The sequence below is a fragment of the Crocodylus siamensis genome, chromosome 4 (genome assembly GCF_052110815.1).
Source record: "Crocodylus siamensis isolate JL-2025a chromosome 4, ASM5211081v1, whole genome shotgun sequence".
Classification (NCBI taxonomy): Eukaryota; Metazoa; Chordata; order Crocodylia; family Crocodylidae; genus Crocodylus; species Crocodylus siamensis.
In genome coordinates this window covers 57121125-57130819 of record NC_143398.1, presented here as the reverse complement: position 1 = coordinate 57130819, position 9695 = coordinate 57121125, and positions in this window count along the sequence as shown.

Below are 9695 nucleotides of genomic sequence, written 5' to 3'. Positions count from 1 at the left end.
TGAAGCAGTCAAGGTGGCACTTTGCCAGGATGTGGTACTCCACACATGATTTTTCATTTTGTAGGCAGATGCATCAGGGGAGGCTGTTGGGCGGTGGAGGGGCCAGTGGCTTATGCAAGTAGGAAGTTGAACAACCATGAAAAAGGTATGTAACTATTGAAGGAGAGTGTTTGGCCATTAAGTGGAGCATTGACTACTTCAGATGCTACCTGATAGGTAGAGAATTTAAGTTAATTACAAACCATACTCCACTGAAGTGACTCTAATCTGCTAAAACTAACAATGCTCGAATTATGAGGTGGCTTTGACCTTGCAGCCATTCCAATTTTCTTTTGAATACAGACCAGGTAAGACAAACATAGTATTGGATTTTCTGTCTTGCTGCCATCAGGAGGAAGATGCAGAGGTCAATCAGGTAACATCGGGAAACTCTGTACAAAAGGTAACTGTTAAACAGTGTCTAAGGGTGTCTTGAGGGGAGGGATGTATCAGAGGAAGGACTTTAAAGCACGAAAGACCCCTGAAAATAGAGGTGATCCCCTCATACTTATTGCAGGAGAGTGGAGGATCGCCGCAGGCACATGTGGCAGTATGCCGCATTTCCAGAGTGAGTGCTCACTCTGGACTGGTGGGAGTTGAGCCACACAAGGTACTTGTAGACCTGGAGAGAGGGAGCCAGGGGGAGACTCCAGTGTCAAGGCCCCTTTGGGGCCTCCATAAAGATGTTCTACCCTTCAAGAGACTGTAGACACAAGGAGATCTTCCTCTTGATGCCAGTCTATGAAGAGCTGTGCAGCACCAAAGCATCAGGAAGACAGTACAAAAAGTCCAAGGACCACTGATAGATGAAGTGCCACTCCAGGAACCTGGATTGACAACAGCCAGCTGGTCAGGAACCTTCACCAAGAAGTAGGCAGGGGAAGGAGAGAGGGAAGATCTGGTGAGCTTTGCCCTCTTGAAGGGTAGAACATCTTTATGGAGGCCCCAAAGGATGGTGTCTGGTTTCTTTTCCTCCATTTTGTTTTCTTTTACTACTTTATTGTCTTACCTCAGCTGAGGGTGGGTTTTTTGGTTGTGTTGGACTTGAACTTGTTGGTCTACCCCTAGATGGGGGGTGGGGGAAGAGGGATTTGAAGACTGTGGGCATGTTCCATTCAATCTTGATGAAGCAGGGGAGAAAACAGCCCTACCCAGGAAGAGTTAGCCCTGAAAGGTTTTTCTTTTTCTCTCTCTGGAATTGTCAAGAAAGAGTGTGCTGAGGTTGGGGTATAGGGGAGGAGGAGCCCCATAATACAGTCCCACCTGGCAGTCTGAGGTGATTGCCCTGAGTAACTAACTTCCGATATCAAAACATAGGAAACATCAAAATCATGGTGGGCAAGAAAGCAACATCAGGGAAGGGCTGAAGGAGGTAATTGTAACACCTCCTTAGCCCACTTACATTTGGGGAAGATGTTTACCCTAGCCACAGCAATTAATGCTGCCACTGCTTCCTCACTACCAAATTTCTGCACCTGTTGGGGCCCTGCAGGCCATCTGACAAATCTGATCAACAGGCTGTTGGTTGAGCACCACCTTTGCCCCCATGGATGAGGGTTTAGTGTATAGCAAGTGGGAAATGTGGGTTCTAGACCTTTCCTACCCACAGGGGATTTCAACCTGTACCTCTGACTTCCCAGTGTAGTGTTCGAACCAGCATGCCACAGCTCAGGAGGCGTTTATGAAAGGAGGGGAGGATAGTAGAATAGGCTCTATCCCATTGTGATCAAGACTTCAAGCTACAACCCAGAAGAAGCATCTGTCTCACTGAGGCCTGCAGCCCCTGGCTTGCTCTCTTCTTTTGGCTCCAAATACCTTTCTGGTTTAGCTGACCAAGGTCTAATACAATGTTTTAAGCACAATGCCACAGGTCAGGCATTATCAAGTCCCCCCTTCAGAAGTCTTTTACAGTTGTTCCCCTCAGCATCCATGAAGGGGAGTCTGTGGAGCCAGGAAGAAGAAATCAAGTAAGAGAGGTGTGGTTCAATGAGACAGATGCTGTCTTGGAGCCTTGTTTTTGTTTGAGCAGAACTTTGCCTATTGAACTGCTAGCCATCCAAATGCAAGAGGCAGTGGCTCAGTTTCAAAAGGAGCACTAGATAATGGTCTGCCTGACCTAGGGTGTGCTAGGTAGAGCACAGGTTCAAACCCCTCTGTGTGAGGAGGGGTCTGCAACTTGCATCCCCTGGTTTTTGCGTGAGGGTCCCAATCATTCAACTACTGGGGCTAAAACAAGAGGGTCACACTCCGGACCCTAATATCTGCTAGTCATAGATTTCCAACTGCCAACATGTCTTAGATGCCACTATGTAGCCACAATGGAGGCACATGCATGTCCAGCCAGTGCATAGAGTACTGAACATGTTCAGTCTACATCAACTCATTTACACATTTATGCTGCTGGAGAAATAAAAAGCTACCTATGCACAGGGGCATTTTTTCCCCTTAATGTGACTAAAAAGTTACCATTTAGATGTACAAAGGGAAAAAGAATTCCACCTATGAAACTGTACTTGAGATATTCTGGGCTTTTTGCTAGGTGGCATTTGGGTTTGAGTTCTAGTTTCTTGAAAATATAAATATCATCACAAAATACCGGTTCTAGCCTGTTGTTTCATCCTTATATCTCCCAGTTTCTAAAAGCAGTATTGCTTTACAAATCCCTGATCTAATGGCCAACGACACAATAGAGTCTCAGTCTATTGTTAGAATCTCTTACCCTGTCAGCTTTGAACCACTGGGGAAAATGTTCCTAGACTTTGAAAGGTTCACAGGTTTAGTGAATGGGGGGCCCTTTCCATAAAGGAGCCTTATTGTCAAAGTTTTCTATATAAGGTGCTATTGAGGCGAACATTAGTTTCCAGGCCTTTAACACTGGTTTCATTGAGCACAAATCTGCTGTTCTCACAGGGTTGTGGTTTATTGCATTTGACACTTCCAGTGTCTGGTCTCCTGGGGGTGGTGATTGATCCTTATCTTCACATTTTCTGGGCAGAAAGATTGAGGCTAAGGCAAGTCTGGTGTTATTCCATTCTCTCTCTTCTGAAGGAAAGTTTTCTGTTTGATTTTTCAATACCCTTGTTTGATTCTTTTACAGTCCCCTTCTCTCCCCCAATACACTTTATATATCTCAAATTTAGCATGTCTGGCTAGAACTGCAGTTTTAGTGAAGTTAACCAGGCATATCTGTACTTGTGGGGAGGGAGGGTTGAGCAGGGCAGCCCAGCCCCATGTGCTGCATCAGAGGGTATGTGAGAATGGTAGCCCCCCAGGGAGCTTGTGCTGCCACCACAGCAACAGCCCATGTTCAGAGAGCTTGCACTGAGATAGTCTGTGCTGCCACCACAACTACAGCAGCCCTTGTGTGAAGTCGTAAGTGCTTGCTTCCCCCTGTGCTACACCACCCAGGATGCCAAAATTTTAAGCTATGCCTTTGTGTCTGTTGTACAGGGAATTATCAAGGTGACAGCATGCAGGAGAAGTAGTGGGAAGAGAATCTTCTTACCTACCTTTTGGAATTGAAAAGGCAGAAAAGTCCAACAATTCTAAGCTTAACAGTGCAGTTGGTTTCCATGCAGACAAGATAAAATCACAAGTAAGGAAATGAACTAATTTTAGTTATTAAAAAAAAATGAATAAATGTAATGTGAAAAAGCAGCATCAAAATGATACATTGAAGAAAAACTCACCAAGGCAAAGAGATTCATAGTTATTTCAACAATATTTTAACCATATCATAAATTCATAGACACCAACCACATTTATTCCAACCAGGCTCAACTATTTGTAGAGTCTGGTTGGAATATGGATATGTTCTATGGAATATGGATAAGTTCTATATGTTATATGTCAGAACTATTCATAGTCCTCTTGCTATGAATGTAATTGTCTATAACTGTTTTTTTATTGTCTTGATTCCCTCATCCTTACTTTGTCTTCATATTCAGCTTAATACTTGTATTGTGATAAGGGTCCTAGTTGGAAAACAAGTGGCATAAACACAGAAGAGGTTAAAGAATCATGTGCTTAAGTAATCAAATGGAGACTGAAACTCATGGTCTTCAAGCTGGCAGATTTTCTCTCTAGAAGTTGCTTGCAAGGTGTAATGCAAATGAAACCGAAAGTGCTGGCGGTGTGCAGCGGTGGAGGTGCGTGCAGCAACAAAAGCACCAGCGAAGATGAAAGCGGCAGCACAAGCAGCACAAAGTGCTGGCAGCCCTGCCCCCTGTGCCACTGCTGCGTACCCCCTAGGGCGTTCCCAAGTACCCCCAGGGGTACACGTACTCTTGGTTGACAACCCCTAGTGTAACAGATGTCTATCCCCAAACATACATACATAGTATATACAGTTTGAGCCTCTAGGTATCTTCAGTTACTTAACATTATGATCTTATTATATAGTCAAAATTATTAGTTTCCTAGCTTGAACAATCAAATGCACAAATGGGGTTTAATTGGCTAGGCTGCAGTACTACAGAAAAGGAGCTGGAGGTTATAGTGAACAGCAAACTAAATATGAGCCAACAGTGTGCTAGAGGTTCCTTCCAACCTTCTTTTTTGATGTTAGAATGCTACAAACATCTCAAAATTGTGTGCTTTTTTATACATGCAGAGCAGTATAATCTATTGGAACAATGGGATGGATCCAAGTCAGCTTAGTATTGTATTTTTATGTTAATGGCTAGGGACAGACATTCAAAAAGCCTGAGCCTGAATTGATTCAATCTTTGCAGATTAGTCTAATCTGGCTAGGCTGAACTGGTTTGAAACTGGACAGACATTCTCTATGGGCTGAGGAAATTTGGGCACATGGCTGAAGTGGCTCATGCTAGAAGTTGGTGGGCACTATAGCAGCCCTCCCATCTGCAGGGACCTGAACTAAGGGGGATGTGGCCAGGCCTGTTTCATTAGGGAGGTCTGCCTGTACTATCCCAGGCTTTTCCCTGCTGGTTGCTCAAGGGGTGGGAGTGTTGCCAGTCTCCAGCCTGAGGCTAGCACTCTGAGTCAAGGCATGTGGCGGTTGCAATGCATGCAACTGTTGATGATATGGAGTTTTTCAATCTCCCTCCCTGCTTTGTCATACTGTCTGCTCCAAGCTGACAGGCAAGCAGGCCAGCTCGGGGCTGATAGTGATAACCAGGGATCCAGATTTTCCATTTCCCGTGGAAAACAGAAAACCACAGATTTCTCTATTTTATCAGAGAAAAAAATGGAGTTTACCCTTTAGCAGAGAAACATGCAGATTTCCCACTTTTGGCAGAGTTCCAGCATGCAAGAGCTAATTGCAAAAAGGGTGGGAAACCCTGCAGCCCAGTCCAGAGCAGGAGGGAGAAGGGGAAAGGACAGGGGCTCTTAATCACCCAAGGCTTGGCTCCGGCTCATTTTCCTTCCTGAAGCCTTTGAGGTAAGTGGTGCTTGCAGGGGCCTGGGGGGGTTGCAGGTCAAGGGTGATAGGCACCAGCAGGGTTGGGGGGGAAGCTGGCTGGTCGGGAAGTTGGCTGCCGGAAGCTGGCTGGGGGATGAGGGAGTGGGGAGGTGTTAGGGAAAGACATGGAGTGCCCACCTGGCCAGCGGCATGTGGGCTGTGAGTGGCGTGGTATTTGCTCGACTGGGCTCCGTGCCTCCATGTGCAGCTTCCCTGAAGGGCTGACAGTGCACCACTCGGGACATGTGCTGCCGGCTGGGCAGGCACTCCTGTGGGAAGCTGGCTGGGGACTGAGGGAGTGGGGAGGTGTTGGGAGCAGCCCCACATGGAGTTTCTGCCCGACCAGGGACACATGGACCCAGAGTGGCACACTATCAGTCCTTCAGGAAACCTGCATGCAGCGCACATCTGCCCTGCCCCCCCCGCAGAGATATGGGGTGTGTGGGTACCTCCTGCTCCCCAGGAGTGCATGCTGCAGCCAGGAGCCGGTCTTGCCCCCGCCCGAGCCAGCAGCAGACAGGCAGCAGTGCAGGAGCTGGCTCTGTGTTCCTTCTGCTGCAGCAGCTGCTGCCTTCTGTTGGGGGCAGAGAGGTGTGGGCCTGGGTCTCTGGCCCCATAGTCCTGGCAGCTGGGGGCCCCCTCCATCAGAGCTGGGGGGCAGGGGTTCTGGGTGGGGGACAAGGGTATGAGCAGGGCTAGGGGGCAGTGAGGGTAGAGTGAGTGGCACCAATTGGGGGCCTGTTGTGGAGGGAGTGAGGGGCACGAGCAGAGTCAGAAGGGCTGTGGGGGGCCTTTAATTTTAAACACATATTGGGGGGGGTTATCAGAGAATTTTCAATTTTTATTATAGAATTTGTGATTTTTTTATCAGGGAAGATCAGGATCCCTGGTGATAACAGTCTTTCTCACCTGATTAGCAAAACAATGGCTTCTTCCCATTACTTCAAGCTTCTTAAACAGCTGACCAGCTGACCTGTTGATTAGGTCCAAACAGCCCTAAGCAGTCACTGTTCTGTCTGCCTGTCCCAGTGAAAATGGACACCCCCCACCTTGGCATTAGCTAGCATACCACATGCCTAGGGTCCCTGTGGCTGGGGTCCATACTATGGGAGATGAGAGGGAGAGAGGGAGAGGGGGGATTTCCAGTTTGAGCAGTGGGGGGGGGGGCAGCCAGGGGGGAGTCACTGGGCAGGCAGAAGACAGGCAGATCCTGCTGTGTCATAGTTTCATAGTTTCTAGGGTCGGAAGGGACCTGAGCATATCATCGAGTCCAAGCCCCTGCCGTGGCAGGAAAGAGTACTGGGGTCAAATGACCCCAGCAAGGTGTATATCAAGCCTCCTCTTAAAGACCCCCAGGGTAGGAGCCAGCACCACTTCTCTTGGAAGTTGGTTTCAGATCCTAGCCGCCCTGACTGTGAAGTAGTGCTTCCTGATATCTAGCCTAAATCTACCCTCTGCCAGCTTGTGACCATTATTCCTGGTCACTCCTGGCAGTGCTCGGGGGAACAGGGACTTCCCCAGTGTCTGCTGGTCTCCTCTAACTAGTTTGTAACAGGCCACTAGATCCCCCCTCAGCCTTCTCTTGTGGAGGCTGAACAGATTCAGGTCCCATAGCCTCTCCTCACAGGGCCTGTCCTGCTGCCCCCTGATCATGCGAGTGGCCCTCCTCTGGACCCTCTCCATGTTGTCCACATCCCTCTTGAAGTGCGGTGCCCAGAACTGGACCCAGTACTCCAGCTGGGGCCTGACCAGTGCCGCATAGAGGGGGAGGATCACCTCCTGGGACCTGCTTGAGATGCATCTGTGGATGCATGACAAGGTACAGTTGGCCTTCCTGACTGCATCCCCACACTGCCGGCCCATGTTCATCTTGGAATCAATGATGACTCCAAGATCCTTTTCTGCCTCTGTACTGAAAAGAAGGGAGTTCCCCAACCTGTAGGTATGGTGCCGGTTGTTCCTCCCCAGGTGCATCACTTTGCACTTGTCGGTGTTGAATCCCATCCTATTCTCATCCGCCCACCCCTGTAACCTGTCTAGGTCCAATTGCAGCCTATTCATCCCTTCTAGCATGCCCACATCCCCCCACATCTTAGTGTCATTAAGAAATTTGAACAGGGTGCTATTTACCCCCTCATCCAAGTCACTGATGAAGATGTTGAACAGTGTGGGCCTGAGGACCAAGCCCTGCAGAACCCCACTGCCCACATCCCTTCAAATCGAAAATGACCCATCCATCACCACTCTCTGGTTGCGGCCCTCCAGCCAGTTGGTGACCCATTTGACTGTGTGGGTGTCGACATCACAGTCCCCTAGTTTCTTAATGAGAATGGGGTGAGAGACAGTGTCGAAGGCCTTCCGAAAGTCCAGGAAGACTATGTCCACTGCTACCCCTGCATCTAGGGATTTGGTGATCTGGTGTCTGCAGTCTCTGCTGGAGACTTACACAGAATTAGCTAGAGTACCACATGCTGGCTAGGGACCAAGCTGTGGCAGAGAGGAGGAAAGGATCCCTGCTTAAGCAGTGAGTGGTGAGGGGGCAGGAGGAGAGGGGCACAGGGAAGCCAGCAGACTCTGCTGTGCCTGCAAGTCTGCCAGAGCTCTGGCCAAAGAGCAGAGGGGAGGAGCAAGCCCTGCTGTGGAACAGAGAGCCCTGTCCAGCCCAGGGAGCATGCTGGGATGTTGCAGGACTCTGATTTAACTTAAACCAGCAAGGGGTCTGGGACAGACATTACATAAACTGGTTTGACCCAAATTGGTTAAGTCTGATGCTACGTTCAACTAGGTTTATCACAAACCGGTTTCAGCCATTTTCAGACTGGTTTATGTGCACTGAACATCTGTTCTGTTACAGGTCTAACCAATTTCTGATCACTTAAACCAGTTTATGTGTAATGTCTGTTCCTAGCCTAAATGTTGTCACTACATTGTTGTGTATAATATTTCATATTAAATGTATGTTCTTTTAAAAGTAAATCTGTAGGGCTATTCTGGGTAATACTGTGAAAAAACCTGTGTAGCTAGGAAAAAACTATAATCAGCCAAATTCATTTCTGCTTAACTCCATTGCCTTCAGTGGAATTATGCTAGGGATGGATTTAGCCGTAAGTCTGTTTACTTGTGAGGAGACTTTTCTCTCCATCCAAAGTAACATCTGCAGTGTATTTGTAAACATAAAAATATTAGGGTTTTTTGGCAGAATGAATGTACAGGCTCTTCAGCTTGGTAATGTAGTAAGTTTTTGTTTTTACATAATGATTTGTATGGACTTCAAATACTTATCTTAGAGATTTTTTCCTTCCTATGTACTTTTCTCTAGAGTTGCTGTGACCTACATTTCATTTCTTGCAGCTGAAATTCCCGGTGGCTGATGATACAACAGCTGCACTGTGCTGATGGAGCTCCAGAAGAGGGTGAAGCTCATACCCGTGGTTGCCATTTGAGACTTGGCAGAATGAACATAGAAGTTTTGCCAACTTTCGATCTTGTGAAGCTTAGCCTTATTACTTACATGGTGATTGCACAGTAGTGCCTGCATGTAATACCTCGTAACTAGGGTTTGTTTCTGCATTTTCCTCCTGCATGGAACTTGTAATGACATCTAGGTGTCCATTTTTACTTATGCAGTAACGAATTATTTAAAGCAGTTGAAAGTCCACTTGATCAGCAGTTTTGAAAGTACAACATAGATTTAAAAAAACTGCTACCACTTTGTCAACTAGTTATTGTTTTAGATTTTGAAATGGCTGGTCTGACAATGACAAGCATATATTCATTCTACCTACAATGCTAGGTTTTAACTTTAATAATCAAAGAATATGGAAATTGTATATTGGATAGTAATGAAGTGTTTTGGTCAATCTAGATTAAGGCTAAAATAAACCTGATAGCATCAAATTTATACAGGATGAGTCAGTCTTATAAAAGTTCTATGGAATTGAACAGGCACATAACTAAAGAATTCATACAAAATGATTTTCCTACCAGTTTTCTGAATCAGCTACAAAATCAAACTGAAAACTGTATCCTAACTAAGAATTTTATAACACAGTTCAACCATTTTCTCCTGAACTCTATTGAAACCTATTGGTTTCAGCCCAGTTTAATTCTCTAGGACTCTAAAAAATGGGAATACAGTGAGAGTCTTGACAAATAGGGGAAGTTACTATAGACTTAGCAGAGGTGTACAATCAACTTGAAAAAATAACGAAAAAATACAACAAAATAGGGA